The sequence below is a fragment of the Macaca fascicularis genome, chromosome 9 (assembly GCF_037993035.2).
Source record: "Macaca fascicularis isolate 582-1 chromosome 9, T2T-MFA8v1.1".
Lineage (NCBI taxonomy): Eukaryota > Metazoa > Chordata > Mammalia > Primates > Cercopithecidae > Macaca > Macaca fascicularis.
The window spans coordinates 30,378,922-30,399,805 of NC_088383.1; the positions used below are offsets into that span (position 1 = coordinate 30,378,922).

The window sequence follows — 20,884 nt, forward strand, 5'->3', positions numbered from 1 at the left end:
GGACACCGGAGAAAGGAGAACGAGCATGATTCACGCAGCAGGAGGAGATGCTAGGTAAGCTGGAACCAGACCACGAGGGCTTGTCTCTTCCCTCCACGGCTCTCTTGACCTTTCCAAGGCATTTCTTTCCTGACAAAACAAACTGTTACCGACTTTCACCAGGTTATCAACCCCCTGTGCAAAAACTCGGACTAGACTCTGGAACTAAATCTAGACCAATTGCATCTGGAAGAGAGATAGGCCGGACAAAGGCATCCTTTTAGGTTAATGTTTCAAGCCAGAGGTTTGACAGATGGTGCCCATGGAGGTGCCCACAGTGTATGGATGTTTCTGGTGAGTTTTTGTTTTCATCTTCCAACTTCTAGAACTGAAAATCAAATAAACTTTCTTTTTTTTTTTTTTTTTGAGATGGAGTCTCATTATGTTGCTCAGGCTGGTCTTAAACTCCTCGTTTCAAGCGATCCTCCCGCCTTTGGTCTCCCAAAGGGCTGGGGTTACAGGAGTGAGCCACCATGCCCAGGCCCCAGTGAGTTTTATTCACATAGTGAGTTTTACTCACATACTACCAAACTACTAGAGTAGCAAGTACCTCTAGGTCTGGAGCATTGAGCAGCAACTTATCCCTCTCCAAGCAGCCAACAACCTCCACTGCAGACCTCAGGGATGAGGCTGCCATGAGACCCAACTTTTATTCTGGCTTCTTTCTCCAACCTTTTTCCCTAGACGCCTTTAGCAAGGAAAGCTGGTTCTTCCAGACATATTCGCAGTGCCTCGGCCACTTCCTCCCTGTTCTCATACAAATCTTTCAGGATTCAGCCCGGATGCCCCCAGTTCCCAGGAGAGCTTCTCTGACTGCCTTCATCCATCCTCAGAGACCTCCCTGCCTCCTGAATTCATGCCAAACACCCGATCCTGATTATAAATAACAATATGGCTAATTCTCAACCATCAAGGGTTGGATTAGCCACAGGAATAATAATAAGTATAATAATCATCATTGTTATTTGAACATTTGTAAAAAGTAAATAAACAAAATGCCAAATCAGCAAACCATCTCCCCATTGGAGAAGGTCCCCACTGATTGGAACTGCACAGTGACCTGCAGACATCACCGTGTCTGGAATAGTTCCAGGCATCCATCACCCCTCAGATAGCTGCCTACCACATTAGTGCCCAAGGCTTGCCATTCTGACAGCAATAATTCTAGAAGCAAACACATGGATGGGAAAGCCACTAGTAAGTGACTGGACTATCACATGTGTGAGCCAAGTTAGAAGAAATGAACAACAATAAAAGTGGGAAGCTGGCATTAAGAGACAGGGCAGCAGGGATAGTGAGAGGGAGGACTCCCTTCAAAGACCACTGGGCCACGCCTTTAAAAAGTGCAAAGGATGGTTCTCAATGACACATTAAGGCTAGCTGAACTTCATTTTAATGTGGTGCTTGTGTGTGTATGTGCACACACACACACAGAACACTTGGACAAAAGACAAATAATAGGCCAGGTGCAGTGGCTCATGCCTGTAATTTCAGCACTCTGGGAGCCCAAGGCGGGAGGATCACTTGAGGCCAGGAATTTAAGACCAGCCTGGGCAGCAAAGCAAGACCCCATCTCTACAAATAATAAAAAAATTAACTGGGTGTGGTGGCATGCATCTGTAGCCCTACTTGAGAGGCTGACGCTGGAGTATCGCTTGAGGCCAGGGATTTGAGGCTGCAGTGAGCTATGATCGCACCACTGCACTCCAGCCCGGGCAACAGAATAACACTCTGTCTCTTAAATAATAATAATAATAATATAATAATAATAAAATAATAGACCATTTTAAGAGTACTAACCATTGGCCCATTTTATTTGTCAAGAAAACTATAGAAGATATTGTGATCCTAGACTTGTAATGTTTTTACACAGTAAGACAATATCTATAGAATGGTGAATGTTGTTCCAAGTACTGGATTTTTCACCAAGTAAACATTGGTAGTTTCCACTATGAAGAACATATTAGATTTGATGGTGACAACTTTTCTGCACTTTACCTCTCAATCAACAGATACTTATATTTCATTTTTATTTTCTTTTGAGGCACAGTCTCCCTCTGTTGCCCAGGCTGGAGTGCAGTGGCGCAATCTCGGCTCACTGCAACCTCCGCCTCCCGGGTTCTGGGAATTACAGGTGTGCACCACCATGCCCAGCTAATTTTTGTATTTTAGTAGAGACAGGGTTTCACCATGTTGGCCAGGATGGTCTTAAACTCCTGACCTCAAGTGATCTGCCCTCCTTGGCCTTCCAAAGTGCTGGGATTACAGGTGTGAGCCACTATGCCCTGGTTGAGAGATGCCTATATTTCATATGGATTTTTCCCTCTAAGATCAGACTCGGTTTTCATCAGCAAGACTCTTCTCCTGCACTGGATGTTTTCAGTGTTTCACAGGCATGAGTCCCATGCTCAACAAACAGATGCGGAAAGACTGGCAAGGAGGCAGTGGGCAGAGCAGCCATTGGTTCTCCCAGTGAGTGCGGCTGGCGGTCAGCACATCGGCAACTGCAAGAAGATGCTCACAGTCAAAATAGCAACTGACGCCAAGGGCACATCAAGGAGAGGGAGCTAAAATAAGCACCGCAATCCTCCCTGGTGAGATCCAGAAACTCCACCACCCCCTGTCCTTGGGGATATCTTCCTACGGGACACGTTCCCCATTTGATGGGCTTTATGCTGCCACTGGGTGACCTTCCCATGTATCCCATGACACCACAGTTCCGAAAAGGAAACATCAGGTCCTCGTACATTTTTTAGTACACTCCTGCAAACCCCTGGGAGATGTTCTGCTTCAGGGATATGGGTATTAACCAAAATCACAAGTGGAAAAATTAAGGTAACGGGCAGAATTCTCAACTTTAAGAATCTCTCATACACTTTTTCAAAATGTATATTCATAATTTTTTTCAAATGTATGTTTTTTTGATGGCTCCTACCACTTGCTTAATAGCAACCAGAAAATGAATAAATAAGTAGCAAACATTGAAGAAAAATTCAGGTTGGTGTGTGACAGATACATGCATGTGTGAATATGATTTTATATTGTCTATAGAAGGAGACCTTCTCTGGCTACCTGGATTCGTCCTCAGAAAACTCTCCCTCTCTCCTTAATTCATGCCAAATGCCTGATCTTGATCATAAATAATAACAATTACAGCTAATTCTCAGCCATCCAGGGTTGAATTAGCCACAGGAATAATAATAATAATAATAGTTGTTGTTATTTGAACATTCGTAAAAAGTAAATAAATAAAATGCCAAATCAACAAAACCATCTACCCATTAGAGAACAGTCAATTTTGTATTTGGTAATTATATATAGATATGCATACATATGCACACATACGTATATGGATGCATACATTTGTATATATGATGATAAAGCATATAATGAGCTAAGCTGTAAACAGAAAAACAGAGTGCAACATTTCAACATTTCAGTGTGCCTCAAAGAACACCATGATTTCCTCCAACAGTCCTCAAACCTGAAGAAGTTTGCAAATCATATGATCACATAAGTATATTTTTACAGAAAGGTCCAGGAGACAAGATTCATGCAGCCACCTCAATAAAAAGAGAACTAAGAAAGAAGCAAGGACTCATGCCTATAATCCCAGCACTTTAGAAGACTGAGGTGGGAGAATCGCTTGAGGCCAGGGTTCAAGACCAGCTGGGGCAACACAGTGAGACCCTATCTCTACAAAGTTTTTTTAAGTAAGCCTGTAGTGCCAGCTACTCAGGAGACTGAGATGGGAGGATCTCTTGAGCCCAGGAGTTCGAGGCTCCAGTGAGCTGTGATTGCCACCACTGCACTCCAACCTGGGTGACAGAGCAAGATCTTGTCTCAAAAAAAAAAAAAAAACAAAAAAAAAACAGAGACAAACCATGGTCTCCCCAGCAGCTCGCAGTAGAGTCAAAGCAATCGTGGTATCTCGAGGTATGCTGATCCGTCTCTGGACTCCTGAATCCCAAACAGTTGCAATCCAGGCAATTCAGCACCTGGCGAAGGCAAATATTTTCTGTTGCTCTCTACTGACTTCACAGGTGCACATTTTCATGAAAATAAATTACTACACTAGGTCTTGCTCTTTTTTGTCTAGGTGGACAACAAATACCAAACTTAAAAACCTACTGCTGGCCAGGCGCGGTGGCTCACGCCTGTGATCCCAGCACTTTGGGAGGCCGAGGTGGGTGGATCACGAGGTCAGGAGATTGAGACCATACTGGCTAACAAGGTGAAACCCCGTCTCTACTAAAAATACAAAAATTAGCCGGGCGTGGTGGTGGGTGCCTGTAGTCCCAGCTATTTGGAAGGCTGAGGCAGGACAATGGAGTGAACCCAGGAGGCGGAGCTTGCAGTGAGCCCAGACTGCACCACTGCACTCCAGCCTGGACAACAGAGCGAGACTCCGTCTCAAACAAAACAAAACAAAACAAAACAAAACAAACCTACTGCTATGCAAACTATGTTTGGTAAGACAAATATACACTAAGAGATCCAGTTCATTCTTCAGACTCTCTGTCTATCAACCCCCATAATGGAGGGAAAAAGGGGATGGGTCCTGATTGATCCTGGATGACCTTCACCTCCTTTCTCATGGTTTAAGTGATGCCTTCTGGATGCATGTTACCGAGGGATCCTCCCTCCTTAGCCTCCCAAGAGTAGCCAGCCCTACAGGCGCATGCCATCATGCCTGGTTAATTTTTTATTTGTTATAGAGATGGGGTCTCACTATGTTGCCCAGGCCTGGTCTCAAACTCCTGGCCTCAAGTGATCCTCCTGCCTCAGCCTTTCAAAGTGCTAGCATTACAGGCATGAGCCACTGTGTACCTGGCCTACTCCTAACCATTATGCTCTGATGTTCCACTCTTTCAAAAAATAATACAAAAACTTTCAGAGAGGTCAAAAGGTTTTCACAAGATTTCACAACATCCTTCATAGTATCTCCAGGATAAATCTATATGCCTTTTAATAAGCATAGAGATTTGCACCTGACTTCTCTGCCAGGGGCAAAAGGGATCTTTGTCACTGAGAAAGCCCCAACACAGTTTTATATCCCACACCTAAGGATACCTTTTTGCCTGGAAAGACATGATAGGGATCTCTCCCTAGATCTGCGGATAGGAGTCCACCGCCTCGTACAGACGACCAGTGAGCCTGGTACACTTACGCCAAGGTCTCACTAAGGGTGGGTATTACCCTTGAGCTCAGTTTTACTTAGTTTGCTACACCCAAGTGAAACAGATGTGCACTTAGCATCTCCAGAGTACAACACACTGTTATGTGCAGAGAAGGAAAAAAGAAACTCAGGCAATAGTGAAGCTAGAAGGACTTTTAAGCAAAAGTAATTTGAAGTTCTAAGTAGAAGGATGGGAACACAAAATTGAGGGAAGAAAGGGGAAAGTCATATTCCGAGGTTTCTCTTCAAGGAAGAAAATCACACTGGGTATGATATGGTTTGGCTGTGTCTCCACCCAAACCTCATCTTGAACTGTAGCTCCCATAGAGTCCATTAAACTTCTTTCCTCTATAATATCCCGGTCTTGGGTATGTCTTTATTAGCAGCGTGAGAAAAGACTAATACAGAGCGTTAGTGCTTGAAGGCTCTGAAGCAACTAGGAGCTCTCACATTTTGCTGGTTGGAATTCAAAAAAGCGGCACGAGTCCTTTGGGAAACAGCCGAGCAGGTGTTTCTTCCTTTTTTCATAAAGTTAAACTTACCATATGAACCAGCAACTCCACACCCTATGTATTTACAGTGAAGAAGAGAAAGTGAAAACTTATGTTTCCAGAAAAATCTACTCATAAATGGAACCGGAGTTTTATTCATAATCACTAAAACATGGAAACAATCTCAAAGCCCTTTGGTGAGTGAATAAGCAAACTACAGCCATACAATGGAACACGACTCAGCAACAAAAAGGAACTGCTGTTGACACACAACAATGTGATCAGCTTAAGGGCATCATGTTAAATGAGAGAAGCCAGACTCAAAAGACATCCTGTGTGACTCCATTTGCATAACATTCTGGAAAAGGCAAAACTATAGGGATAGAAAACAGCAGTCCTTGCCAGGGTCTGGGGGCTGAGTGTGGGGACTGATGACACAGGGGCAAAAAGGAACTTTTTCAGGATGATGGATATTTACATCTTGATTATGGCGGTGGTTACACAATGGTATGGGCTTATCAAAACAGACCTGGGCCAGGTGCAGTGGCTCACACCTGTAATCTCAACACTTTGGGAGGTTGAGAGGAAAGGATCATTTGAGGTCAGGAGTTCAAGACAAGCCCGGGAAACATAGTAAGACCATGTCTCTACAAAAAATAAAAATAAGCCAGGAGTAGTGGTGCAGTGTGTACCTACTGTCCTAGCTACTCAGGAGGCTGAGGCGGGAGGACTGCTTGAGCCCAGGAGTTTAAGGATGCAGGGAACCATACCTGTGGTGCTGTACTGTAGCTTGGATGATGCAGCAAGACCCTGTCTCTCAAAAATAAATAAATAAATAAATAAACTGTACACTAAAAAGAGGCAATTTTATTATATATGAGTTATATACCAATAAATCTGACTTTCTAAAAGTAGCTCAGAGAAATGATGCCAATAAAATCATCTCATGGAATAGGGCTATTGTCATCTTCTAAAGGTTCTACAAACCATGTATGTAACTTCCTTTTACTAACTCCCAGCTCCAATTTCTTCTCACTCTATATTTACAGGAAGATGATTAGTTATTTATTTTTAGAGAGTAAAGCTCCCTTAGTCACATAACATTTCTTAAAGCAACCTCTTGAGTGTTTAGATAATAATGGGAATTATCATGTATTAAAAATAGAGGAGTGCTGTACTGTAGCCTGGGCACCAGAGTGAGACCCTGTCTCAAAAAAAGAAAAAAAAATAGAGGAATATGGGGCTGTTTCCCCTCATGCTAAGTATGCACCTGCTCTTCACCGAGGAAAGAAGGCAGAAAGGATCCAGTAGCTGTCTGTCTACACAGATGAGGCCTACAAAACCGCTAACTCACTGACATAATCAGGTACTACGATCCAAATGTTGAATTATGTTGAAAGTAAGTCAAGGTTACTGCTAAAATCTTCAGGCAAGAAGTAAAATCTAAGATAGTTTTTTTTTTTCTTTGAGACGAAGTCTCACTCTGTTGCCCAGGCTGGAGTGCAATGGCGCCATCTCAGCTCACTGCAACCTCTGTCGTCAGGGTTCAAGCAATTCTCCTGTCTCAGCCTCCCAAGTAGCTGGGACTACAGGCACATGCCACCACACCCGGCTAATTTTTGTATTTTTAGCAGAAACAGAGTTTCACCATGTTGGCCAGGCTGGTCTCGAACTCCTGACCTCAGGTGATCCACCCAACTCGGCCTCCCTGAGTGCTGGGATTACAGGTGTGAGCCACTGCGCCAGCCAAATCTAAAATAAACCTTGACTGTCAAATGGCAAACCTTTAGTGGGGCAGAAAGATTTTTTCAAATCACTGTACTATTGAAAAAACATAACTGCACTACGATTCAGTCTACATACCCAGACTAAAAACAATGTGAAGGATTCTGGCTTTTTTCTAGAGTCAGTACTCCTGGTTGCCCACGTGTGCTGAGTACTGTTCTAGGCACTACAGGTACGATGATAAACCAATGTCCATGTCTCTATGGAGCTCACATTCTCTTGGGAGTAACTGACAAATAAATAAATGAATGGACAAATATACGCATTGATCCCTAAGAGACTGAACGTCAGCTGATAAGAGCAGGGAAGGAAAGGTAGACTAAGAGGATGGGGGATTCTGTTTTAGATAAAGTGGTCTATGTCTCTGAGGAGCTACCATTTGAGCAGAGCCCCCAGAAGAACTGGGGAAGAAGGCTGGGGCACATCTGCAGGGAGAGTTTCACTGGGGGAAAGAACAAGCGCCAACTTCCACCTCTTGAGATGAGAGTATGACCGGTATGTGCAAGAAACTTGCAAAGTGGCCAGTCTGGCTGGCGTGCAGAGAGTGAAAGGAAGAGAGCCCGGGTAGCCAGCAGGAAGTGTTGGTCAGTGATGGCTGAGTGCTGGCCACACAGGCTCTGGGGCCAGGACTTTGGAGTTTATTCTCAGAGTTTCTAGAAGCCCCAGTTGGATAAAAACAAGAGAGTGACATAATCTCAACTTAGTTATAAAGACTCACTGTAGTTGCTCTGAGGAAAACAGACTTTGGGGAATGGGTAGACAGGAAAGTGGATGAGAAGAAGCATGGAGCTCTATAGGAGGCCCCCACAGCTCTACTGACAGAGACGATGGCCCTGGGCTGGGAGGTGACAGTGGAGGCAATGAGAAGCAGTCAGCCTGGGTCACTGAGTGAACGAAGGTGCCGTTGATGGAGATGGAGATCGAGACGTTGGGATGAAGCAGGTTAGCAGCCACCTGAATTGCTGGAAAATGTATTGATATCACTCTCTGGGAGTTAGTGATGTGATTTAAGATAAAGGAAAGCTGTCGGTCATGGTGGCAACGCCTATAATCTCAGCAGTTTGGGAGGTTGAGATGAGAGGATCACTTTAGCCCAAGAGTTCAAGACCAGCCTAGGCAACTCAGGGAGACCTTGTCTCTACAAAAAATTTAAAAATTAGCTGCGCATGGTGGTGTGCACCTGTAGTCCCAGCCACCTGGCAGGCCGAGCAGGGAGGATCACTTGAACCCAGAAGGTCGAGGTTGCAGTGAGCTATGATTGCACCACTGCACTCCAGCCTAGGAGATAGGGTGAGACTCCATCTCAAAAAAGATAAATAAATAAAATAAAAAGATAAAGAAAAGGTTAATTTGACCCCGACAGTTTTAAACCTTAAGACTTTAAACATTTTACAATGGAAATAGTTGACTCAGGACCAGTTTAGATATTAATTTAATCTTGCGATAGCATCTCCACCAACTAGGCCACTGACTGTATACAGCTAAGAAATGGATTTCTGTGAGAAGCGATATATTCCATTAGAGAACTTTCCAGGAAACAAAGATTTCCAGTGAAGCTAATGAAAGCTTCAAAGCTTTATAAAATAGATCATCAGTGCTTTGAAGAGCCCCTTTATTTAACCCTTGCTAAAACAAAAGCATGTCAGCCAGGCTGTAGAGTGTGGTGGGTACTTTCTGTCACATTTCTGCGACACAAACGCTTAGTCTGATGGGAAAGAGAAGTCAAGTGACAAGAATCTTTAATTGGTTTACATGTTAAAGTCTTTTGTGCAAACATCGTTTGTTTGACATAATCCATATCAAAGTATTTATCGGCTTTACAGATTATTCTCTTCAGCTGTCCTAAGATTTATAGGTTGAGGAAACTCTGAGTTTTACGAAGCTGCATTTCATCTAGAAAGAGGCCAGAAACAACAAGAGAATGTAAAACAGGATCGAATTGATCCCTGCAAGTTAGAGTGAAGTGCAGTGGCAGGAAAGCCAGCAAGGCTCAGCCTCCATATTATACGATTTTGTACACATCCCAGAATCACATCTGTTTCATCCAAGACAGGAATCATGCCCAGGATTCAAAATGGAAGGGAAAGTTTAAATTGTTTTGATTGGAATAACTATGTCTGGCTAACATGTGCTTCTTCCAGGAGTCCATCAACTCCTCTATTTTCCATCTTTTCCTCCCGCTTTCCTCCTATCCAACCCTAAGAGCAACAGCAGAGTCTGATGAGGGACCAGATCAAAATCCACTTTGGAACACCAGGCGCAGAGACCCCAGAGACTGCAGGCACCGACTTCACTTTTCATCTATTTCCTCTGTTAAGGAGAAAATGTTTCAATCCAGCTGGAACCGTCTAAACCTTGAACCCATCTTAAAAACTTCATCTGCTTTTCATTTTTGAAAATTTTACTCAAAAGAAATTAGCTCCCCAAAGTAACCTTACTTATCCACCCTTCCATTATCAGCCAAGAGAAAAATCTCCTTTTAGTCACGTAGCCCCGGGATAGATGCCTTCAACAACTTCCCAATGTTTCCTTTCAATAACATTTTGGAAATCCTTTATTGGTTTTCCCAGGTGTTTTCCCACCACACTACATCTCTCAGGATATGCTTTGGAAAGATCTGTTCTTAAAAGAAAATTTGCTGTTTTGCTCTAAAGTATTCCTTACTCAAATCTCTGAACTTAGTGACTTTTCCCACAGTATCAACTATTCAACACAGATTTTTCTGGCTTATTGTTTTAAGATGTCAAGGATGCATTCTGCTTTTCCAAACTGAAGCTGGGACTTCCGATCACATATCCCCTCCCTTCCTACACTAACCAGCTGTTTCTGCCTCTTTCCAGAAGACAGCAGGATAGACAGAGGCTGTATACTCTAGGCTTCTCCTAGATCATCCATTCAGATATTTACCTTATTTCTTTCCAATGGCTCCAGACATATCATCTCTATTCCTATTTTTTTTTAATCTCCAAGTTAAACTATACACATGGCCACACAATGTCAAACCCTCTGCCAAGACTGAATTAGTGTGGTTTTCTCTTTGGACTCCTCTCTAATGACCTAAAGATGTATTATATCTGGATTCTCAGAGGTCTGTAAAATATTAATCCCTATGATGTAAAATGCTAGAAAATTGGGTCAGTCTGAATCTCTATTATTAATCCCGCCTGCTATCATTTCTCTGTGAGGTTCTATAATACATTCTGAAACTGTCACTGACCAGAAATCCCAGTAGTTGCTGACCCACTTAAGAAGCTAATGAAACCTATAGGCTCCCTCTCCACAAACATCCCCAAACAAAATGGTACCTGCAATTGCTCTTCTAGACCAGGGTCAGCACACTGTAACCTGTGGGCCAGATCACTGCCAATTTTTGCCAATAAAGTTGTATTCGAACACAGCCATGCTCATTCATTTCTGTATTACCTATCGCTGTTTTCATGTTCCAGTGTCAATGTTGAATAACTAGAGCAAAGACTGTATGGTCCACAAAACCTGAAACATTTATAATATGGCCCTTTACAGTTTGCCAATCTCTCCTCTAGAGTGTTAAAACCAATGACATCTAAGACAATAACCAGAAATGCCACCCTGGATCACCTAAGCGTAGGAGGTTGAGGCTGCAGCGAGCCGTGAGCACGCCGCTGTGCTCCAGCCTGGGCGACAGAGCAAGATCCTGTCTCTAAAAAAAGAAAAAAGAAAAAAATAGAAATGCCACTCTAGGTGGCTTTGCAAAGTTACTTAACTAAATCCAATTTTCCTTAGGGTAAAACTTAAGTAATAAAATTACACACATAAGTGCCCAGCATGGTGCCTGGTATTCAGTAGGCAATTAATAATGTTTATTCCTTCCATTTGCTATGCTCCTCCTTGTGCTTCAGTACTAGGTACAAATATCTCCTCCTCTCTGCTGCACTTTCCCTGCAAAGTGGGAAGTTCCTTCCTCTTGGCTCCCTAAATTATTTTATCACTGCTATTCCATGTTCTCTTGAGCTACTCACTTATCTTTCTTAGAATTTAGAATGTGGCTTCCTCTGGAAAAAATTCCATATATTATTTATTTATCTTTGTTTCTCCAGTGCCTGGCACACAGCAGGATCTTAGCAAAGTTTTTGTTTGTTTGTTTGTTTGTTTGTTTGAGACAGGGTCTCACTCTGTTGCCCAGGCTGGAGTGCAGTGGTGTGATCTCGGCTCACTGCAACTGCAGCCTCCCAGGTTAAAGCAATTCTCCTGCCTCAGTCTCCCGAGTAGCTGGGATTACAGGCACCCACCACCACACCCAGCTAATTTTTGTATTTTCAGTAGAGATGGGATTTCACCATGTTGGCCAGGCTTGTCTTGAATTCCTGACCTCAGATGATTCACCCACCTTGGCCTCCCAAAGTGCAGGGATTACAGTCATGAGCTACTGTGACCTGCCTTAGCAAAGATTTCTTTAGAGAATGAGTGAAGAAATAAATCTACACTAGGAATATTCTTATTCTAAAAGATGCTGTGCAATGACCATTAATTATATGTTAGTAAATAATATCAGATATTCCAAGCTGAGTTTCACAAATAGTGAATACTTTTTTTTTTTAATCACTGACTTAAGGTCCTAACTTGCTATGTATTTGTATTAGTCCATTTTTACACTGCTATAAAGAACTACCTGAGACTGAGTAATTTATACAGAAAAGAGGGTTAATTGACTCACAGTTCTGCATAGTGGGGGAAGCCGCAGGAAACTTAAAATCATGGCGGAAGGCAAAGGGGAAGCAAGGCATGTCTTACATGGCAGTAGGAGAGAGAGAGTGAGAGCTAGGAGGGAACTGCCAAACACTTTTAAACCATCAGATCTTGTGAGAACTCACTATCACAAGAATAGCATGAGGGAAACCGCCTCCATGATCCAATCACCTCCCATCAGGTCCCTCCCTAGATGTGTGGGGATTACAATTTCGAGATGAGATTTGGTTGGGGACACAAAGCCAAACCATATCAGCATTACAGCAGTCTTGCTAAGCAGCAAAGGACAGGGTTAACATTTCAACCATGTGTAGGCACCAAGAAGTTCTTAGACCCTAAGGAAGTAATAACGGCTCTTGTTAAAACCCAACTGTAGAAAATTCTCTAATTAAGCCTCTCATCTTTGAATGATAATGCAAAGTGTGATATGCCTTGTCTGTAACAAGAGCCTCAATTTAACATTTCTACTAATAGTGATACCCTTTAGCATAAATTTTTTTTTGAAAAGGTGGGGCCAAGCACAGTGGATCACACCTGTAATCAGAGGATTTTGGGAGGCCAAGGCAGGAGGTTCACTTGAGCCCAGCAGTTTGAGACCAGCCTAGGCAACACAGCAAGACCTGATCTCTAAAAAAAAAAAAAAACTAAAAATTAGCCGGACATGGTGGTGTGCACCTGTGGTCCCAGCTACTTGGGAAGCTGAGTGGGGAGGATAGCTTGAACTTGGGAGGTTGAGGCTGCAGTGAATTGTGATCGTACCACTGCACTCCAGCCTGGGTGACAAAATGAGATTCTGTCTCAAAAAAAGGTGGCGGGGTGTTTCTTAGCGTTTTTCATGGGTTTGGTTAGAAAAGATTCATTCATTCAAAAAGGAATGAATTAGTCACCGATTGAGGCAGTGAGGAGACAACAGCAAAGCAATAAAGTTCCTGGCCTTACTGTAGTAAAATAAATTAGCTTAGAAAAATCTCAGAATTAATGTTGACAAGAATCTTCTTGGAGTTATTTATATTCCATAAATTTTCCATTATATTATATTCCACAAATAAATAAGAATGTCTCGCATTTCCAAACTAGAGACAGGTCTCCATTTGGATTGTTTGCTATAGCTTGCTGTAACAAATGACTATGTACATGGTGACTTAAAACAACACAAATTCTTATGTATGGTTTTAGTTGTTAGATGTCTGGGTCTCACTGGGCTACAAGTCAAGGTGTTGGCAGGGCCTCATTTCTGCTGGAGGCTCTCAGAGAGAATCCATTTTCTTGCCTTGTCCAGCCACCTGCATTCCTTGGCTCACAGCCCCTTCCTGCATCTTCAAGGCAGCAACAGCCCTGAAGACCGTGTCCCATGGCATCACTCTGACACTGACTCTCCTGACTTCCTTCTTCACTTCCGTGGACCTTTGTGATTACAAAGGTCCCACCTGGATAGTCCAGGATAATCTCCCCATCTCAAGGACAGCTGACTCACAGCCTTAATTCCCAACTGCCATATAACTGAACATATTCACAGCTTCCAGGGTTGGGATGTGGACATTTTTTGAAGAGGAGGAGATGGGGGCATGATTCTTCCTACCCCACATATCGCTAGAGCAATCAGGCCAATGAGCCCAGTCCACATGCATGGCCCCAGTATGAAGCCTGGCATACCACCATTTATAGAAACCAGCCCTCAGCCAGGCACAATAGGCTCATATTTGTAATCCCAGCACTTTGCAGGGCCAAGGTGGGAGGATTGCTTGAGGTTAGGAGTCTGAGATCAGCTTAGGCAACATAGCAAGACCCCATTTCTGTAAATAAAAAGTTAACCAATTAGCTGGACATGGTAGTGTATGCCTGTGGTCCTAGCTACTCAGGAGGCTGAGACTGGAGGATCGTTTGAGCCCAGGAATTAAAGGTTACAGTGAGCTACAATTGCGCCACTGCACTCCAGTCTGGGCAACAGAGTGAGACCTTGTCTCTAAAACAAACAAAAAAAAGAAGAAGAAACCAGCCCTGTCCAAGCTACTCCCACCCACGCAGACCCGCAGAACCTCACAAGGCACACCTCTGCTCTTCCACCAGTCCCACTGTAGCAAGCTTCCATTTCCTGTCCATCAAGCCATGTTACATCTTCACCCTCAACTGTTCTAAGAATAAAACTAATAATTTTTCTCCCCCTTATCCACCCTCCCAATAGAAAAACCATGCCCTTTCCTCCAGTCTTCACCCAAGTGTTACACAAAGATGTGTTCATGATAGTAAAGATGTATTCATGGGTATCTTATTGCTATATGCCTGATCAGCCCAATTGCCCACAGGACTGATGTTTATGATTTTAAACATAGAAATGGACCCTTCCCAATCTTGAAACCTGAGAAAGTTACATTTGTCTTATCTGAGCTCCTTTCTCAGGAAACCAACCATCAGTCCTCTGAGATAGTATCGAGGAGCTGCAACTCACCAGATCACTGCATCTAGGCAATAAAACACCAGACCCCTCACCCATCATGATACCTACTGACCCCCCTGCTTCCTGTTGACCAATTCCTCATCCTTACCTCTCCGTAATTCCTGTTCCCAGGCATGGTTACATTTCTTCCCTGCTATATAAACCCTTGATTTTAGTCAGTCAGAGAGATGGATTTGAGACTGATCTCCCATCTCCTCACCTGCAGCACCTGAATAAAGCCTTCTTTCCTGGCAATACTGATTGTCTCAGTGATTGGCTTTCTATGTGGCGAGCAGCAGCAGGATCAAGAACAAACCCCTGGTGTTTTGGTAACATTGCCTCTCTGTGTCACCTAAACATATATACATTCATTCATTCTTCTGTTTTTAAGTGGGGAAAAAAAGTGTGTGTGTGTGTGTGTGTGTGTGTGCACGATATAACTCTTTAAGAGCAAAGACTAACTTGCTATACAAAAATACTTGGTAAATGCTAGCTAGCTTACCCCCAGTGCAGAGAACTTACAAAGCAGTCTTTCAGCATGATGATAAAGTAAAACATGTTTCTGGAACTGCATACACAGGTTTGCAGAGATTTCCTCTTGTCAAAGGTAAGTAGGAAAAAGAACCACAAGGGTTTGGCTGGCTCCAATGGAGCAAGAGAGGTCACTCTGGGTCCTGAGTTATCACCTTAAGGGGCCGGAGCAGCTGGCAGTTGGAACGCTGAGCTGGACATTGGTTTGGATAAATTAGAGCTAGCTCTTTCTGCTTTTGACAACAGCCTTGACCACATAAAGGGCTACATTTAGGTTGGCATTTGCCTAGCATGTAACACCCATTTGGCTGTATGGAGGAGATTTTCCACCTCTCTTTTCCTACTGGCACACAGCCGTGACCCTTGGGTCTTGGAAACATCTGTTGAGATTTAGCCTTGGTAACAACAGAGTTCTTCCCAGGTCATCAGAACCCATCTGCCTCCTGGACTAGAGATCACTTACTACTTAGGAACATTTCTAAATAAAGGATGACAAAGTAACTGGATCAACTACATGTTTCATCATTGCTATTTAAATGTGGTCATATCTCAATTTCAAATTTAAAAAGTGTAAACTTAAGGAAAGAGAAATAACTCCAGGGAATGAATAGGATTGAATCTCCCTCCCTGTGAATGCCCCAGATGTCCTATTCTATAAAATTCTACCCCTTCCCTTTTTGCCTTCAGCTCAGCACACACTTCTTGCTGGGAACTCAGATGCCACAAAGATGCATTCACTTTCCACCCCCAAGTAGTGTTTCCAAGCATGCAACGCGAAAGATGCTGGAAGGTCTCCATTCCTCGTGCCCCTTTGTCTTGTCATGTACTGGCGATATCCCCAAACCAAAGAAAAAATTTTGCCAGGAGAACCAAGCACAGCCCAGCCATGAAGGTTGTCAGTGCTGCTTAGAGTAACACCTGGGTCAGAATGACAGGATCTCACTCTTGCCCAGGCTGAAGTGCAGTGGCACGATCATAGCTCACTGCAGCTTCAAACTCCTGGGCTCCACGTAATGGAGCCCATGTAATCCTCCTGCCTCAGCCTCCTAAGTAGCTGGGACTATAGCTGTGCAGCACTATGCTCAGCTAATTTTTATGTTTTTATAGAAACGGGTCTCACTATGTTGCCTAGGCTGCTCTCAACCCCTGGGTTCAAGCGATCCTCCATCCTCAGCCTCCCAAAGTTCTAGCATTACAGGCAAGAGCCACTGTGACCAGCCAGGATACATTTTCATTGGCCACTTACTGTCAGATTCCCAATTCCATAAGGAAAGAGGGAAAGGGATGGCCCTTTCTATCCAAGTGCTGTGTAAACTATGTCAGGAGCTCATTTGTGCTTGATGCTCATCCTTCAGTGATCACATCTTAATGTTCTACCTTCAACTCAAAGAAACTACAATGTTCAAGCAGGAAGCCACTCCAGCAATGACCCTGCCTACCTGCCCTCAGTCTAAGGTGCAGAAACATTTGTTTAAAATGGGCAATATCACTAGAAAGTCATTTATCTTCCTTTTAGAAGTGAAGCCAGGGTCTACCTTATCTGAAAGACAAAGGCTCTAGAACAGCAATCCCCAGTCTTTTTGGCACCAGGGACTGGTTTTGTGGAAGACAATTTTTCCATGAACCGGGGGTTGGAGGGGATGGTTTCAGGATGATTCAAGTGCATTACATTTATTGTGCACTTTATCTCTATTATTATTACACTGTAATATATAAGAAATAATTACACAATTCACCATAATGTAGAATCAGTGGGAGCCCTGAGCTTGTTTTCCTGCAACTAGATAGTCCCATCTAAGGGTGATGGGAGATAGTGGCAGATCAGCAGGCATTCGATTATCATAAGGATCACGCAACCTAGCTCCCTCAAACGCGCAGTTCACAATAGGGTTCATGCTCCTATGAGAATCTAACGCTGCTGCTGATCTGACAGGAGGTGGAGCTCAGGGGGAAATGAAAGCAGTGGGGAGCAACTGCAAATACAGATGAAGCTTCACTGGCTCACCTGCTGCTCACCTCCTGCTGTGCAGGTTCCAAACAGGCCCAAACCAGTACTGATCCATGGCCCGGGGGTTGGGGACCCTGCTCTAGAATCTTGCTAGAGCCCTGCATCTGTGAATGACAGGTGTATGTTGATTTAGCCAAGAGGCCGTTCCCTGGAGGAATTCTGTTCAGTAAATGCAGGAAACTAGCCTGAGTAAGAAGAATCAACAGGCTTTTGTTCAAAATGAAATTAGTGAGCAGAGTAGAAGCTGGAAGATGTGTGGGGGATATTAAAACCCATGTTCTCTTCTTGTCCATTGCTTCTGCAGCTCTCCTCTCACATTTTATGTTGAGGGTACCCTGAGGTGACCTAAGCTGAATGCATGACCATCTCCCAGCATTGGTTTTCTTGTAGCAGCCCATGCATAAAATTAAAAACACCTGGGTGGCCGGGCACAGTGGCCCACGCCTGTAATCCCACTACTTTGGGAAGCTGAGGTGGGTGGATCACCAGAGGTCAGGAGTTCGAGACCAGCCTGGCCAATATGGTGAACCCCATCTCTACTGAAAATGCAAAAATTAGCCTGACATGGCGGCACACGCCTGTAATCCCAGCTACCTGGGTGGCTGAGGCAGGAGAATGGCCTGAACCTGAAAGGCAGAGGTTGCAGTGAGCAGAGATTGTGCCACTGCAATCCAGCCTGGGCAACAGAGTGAGACTCCGTCTCAAACAAAACAAAACAAAACAAAACACCTGGGTTTAGAGCTGCTTGTAGGCAACTAAGGGGACTAACTTGCTCCACTAACTTTTACTAAATTCTCAAATGTCATGGTAAATACAAACAACATATATTTGTGAGAAGAGAAGATGTAGGTAATGAAGCCAGTGAAGCCACAGTTTAAGAAACAGAGACAACTTCTTTCTGCATGCAAGTCTCCTCTGCATCAGATGGGACTTCTTCATCAAATATGTTACTAGAAAAAGAAAAATCTAAAACCAAAAGCATTGAGTACAGATTGGAAAGTCTGGAGATGAATGATTAGAAAGCCAGCTACTTTTTTTTCCTTTTTCTTTTTTTTTTTTTTGTTTTTGTTTTGAGATGGGGGTCCCACTCTGTTGCCCCGGCTGGAGTGCAGTGGCGCTGATCACAGCTCACCGCAGCTCATGCCTGTAATCCCAGCACTTTGGAAGGCCGAGGCAGCTGGATCATTTCAGGTCAGGAGTTCAAGATCAGCCTGGCCAACATAGTAAAACCCTGTCTCTACTAAAAATACAAAAATTAGCTGGGTGTGGTGGTGGGTGCCTGTAATCCCAACTACTCAGGAGGCTGAGGCAGGAGAATAGCTTGAACCCAGGAGGTGAAGACTGCAGTGAGTTGAGATCACGCCACTGCACTCCAGCCTGGGCGACAGAATGAGACTCCGTCTCAAAAAAAAAAAAAAAAAAAATAGCAAGGAAAGTGACAGGGAAGGAGAAGGCAACCAGCAGGCATGGACACCACCTGCTGGGCTTGCCTCACAAATAACTGGCTCGGGAGCAGGAGAAGGAAAGTTCATGGGAGAAGCTCAGAGCACTGGAGGACAGAAGAGAGGTGAGTTCTCTGTGAAGGTAGGGCAGGAAGCCGTCATAAAGGGGTTGCATTTGTAATTGGCATGGTAGGGAATGGGGCTAGGACTGGTACAATTGGGAAGGAGGGAGAAGGGAATTGTGTGGGAAGAGAAGAGGATGAGCCAAAGAGGATGGGCAGGAAAGTGAGATCTAGGGCACATGCAGGTGAGGAGGGATGAGAAGTCAACAGCAAGGATGTCACACAGAATGACAGCCTAAGGAACAGCTGGTGATGGAGAGTCTCCAGCCACCACAGCACAAAGTATGACATGCAAAGGCATGATGACTTCTAAAGATGGAATGGTGTGTGTGTGTGTGTGTGTGCATGTTGAGAGAGAGAGAAGAATGAGGAGGAGGAGGAGGAGGAGGAGATAAGAAGCATAAGTTCATGATTTCATTAAATTAACATCCTCCTGACTGTCTCAAAAGTATCAGCTCACAAGAAGGCAACTTTAAGTCCTTGCACCTAAAATTTCCTTTCCAGACAAAGAAGCTTAGCATAGAAGTTGGGGAAAAGTGTGCCTACCTCTTTCCTAATGATCACATCGGAAAAGCAGCCAAAAAGTAAAACATTCCCTCCGGGCAGCAGTTACTCAAAGATGGTATCAGATCATCAGAGCTCGGCTGGATGCTCCCACCAGTCGGACTTCCTCCTTGCTGCAAACCACACTAGGCACATTGCAGTAAGGCTTGCTGCCTCTGCGCTTCCTTGTCTCATTTGTTTATTTCAACAGATGCAGGGCTTCTTACACAGGCTTGGAAGGGAGACCAAAAGGGCACCTTAACCCTGATCAGGAACAGACCTTCTGCCTCCGTGTGACTTACCACACACTTCCTCTCAGACCTGTCTTGAAGGGAAGGCTCCGTTGTGACACCCAGCACACGCCCTTCCTGTCCCCCCTCCCTCGGCCCATCAGACAGTTTCCTGGGAGGGGCTGGTGATCCTGGCTAGTCAAAGGTCCTAGCATGGACACCCACGCTGGCTCTGGGCTTTGCATCTCTTCCAAATCTCATTTGTATGCATCTTGGAAAGAATCTTCTACACCTTAAGCAGCATGTTGGCAGATCTTAACCTCTAGTCACACCCCCTCCAACAACACACGCCCTCCTCAGCCCTTTTGAGAGAGGTTCCCACGTGTAGGTATCTCAGTCCACAGTCCCTTAGCCAGGGGAGAGGGCAGCTGCTGTGTCAGCCCATCGATGAAGTGACAGACGAAGAGACTCCTCCTGCCCCCAAGAAGCTTTCAGTTTAGCCAGAGAGATGCATTTGTTATCTCATTAAGTAAATATTTGTCAAGGATCTACTAAGTTCCAGACACTGCTCTAGGTTCCTGGTATAAAGTAGCAACCAAAACAGAAAGAAATCCTTTTGCTCCAGGAGCTTATTGTCTAGTGATCAGTGAGGAGATACCCTTTACACACATAATTAATAAAAGGAACCAAACCAATGAAACATGCAAAGGGAAAAATGATGTTGCATTTAGAAGGAAGAAGGAGAAACACTTCTTCCTGGAATTAGACGGGCTTGGTGAGGAAAGAGGAGTATACACATTCTGTCACAATTCAAATAGGCTTTTCTAGGTTCAAGTGTATGTTAGCTACAGGAATGGTCATAGGATATTCAGATGTTCTCAAAAAACACTGTGCTTCACCTCATGTTTAATCACTATTCACCTGTCCTCATAGAATGGTTAATGGGGAGACTTGGCCAAGGGAGGCAGAAACTAAGGACTCATAGGTAGCAGAGCACGTGGGTCCAAAGATGGTGCTAAGATTCTAAGTCAGGTGGTGATAAAAAGAGTCAGACTCTGTAACATTTGAAGAGATTTATTCTCAGCCAAATATGAGAGGCCAAGAGCCCACGACAAAGGCTCAGGGGATCCTGAGAACATGTGCTCAAGGTGATTGGGCTACAACTTGACTTTATGGATTTGAGAAAGGCATAAGACTTCAATCAATACCTGTAAGATGTACAATGGTTTGGTACAGAAAGGTGGGACAACTGGAAGCTGGGAGTGGGGGTGAGGGTTTCCAGGTCATAGATAGAGTCAAAGATTTTCTTATTGGAAATTGGCTGAAAGAGTTCACTTACTCTCTAAAGACTTAGA

The 20,884-nt window shown here is 44.0% G+C and overlaps 1 protein-coding gene across 20 annotated transcripts in view; it reads right to left on the bottom strand.

Moving 5' to 3' along the window:
- Window positions 1–20,884, bottom strand: part of LOC102125303 (supervillin) — a 275,990-nt gene that overhangs the window by 204,904 nt on the left and 50,202 nt on the right. For 2 of the 20 annotated variants that reach the window (XM_045399773.3, XM_074001315.1), the window contains exon 2: window positions 3,923–4,037. The exons of 16 other annotated variants lie outside the window; for them this stretch is intronic. The gene's annotated coding sequence lies outside the window, so the exon portion shown is untranslated. Of the gene's footprint in view, window positions 1–3,922; window positions 4,038–19,302; window positions 19,595–20,884 lie in introns of those variants that run through there. 2 more of the 20 variants (XM_065520462.2, XM_074001314.1) reach the window with 1 other exon arrangement.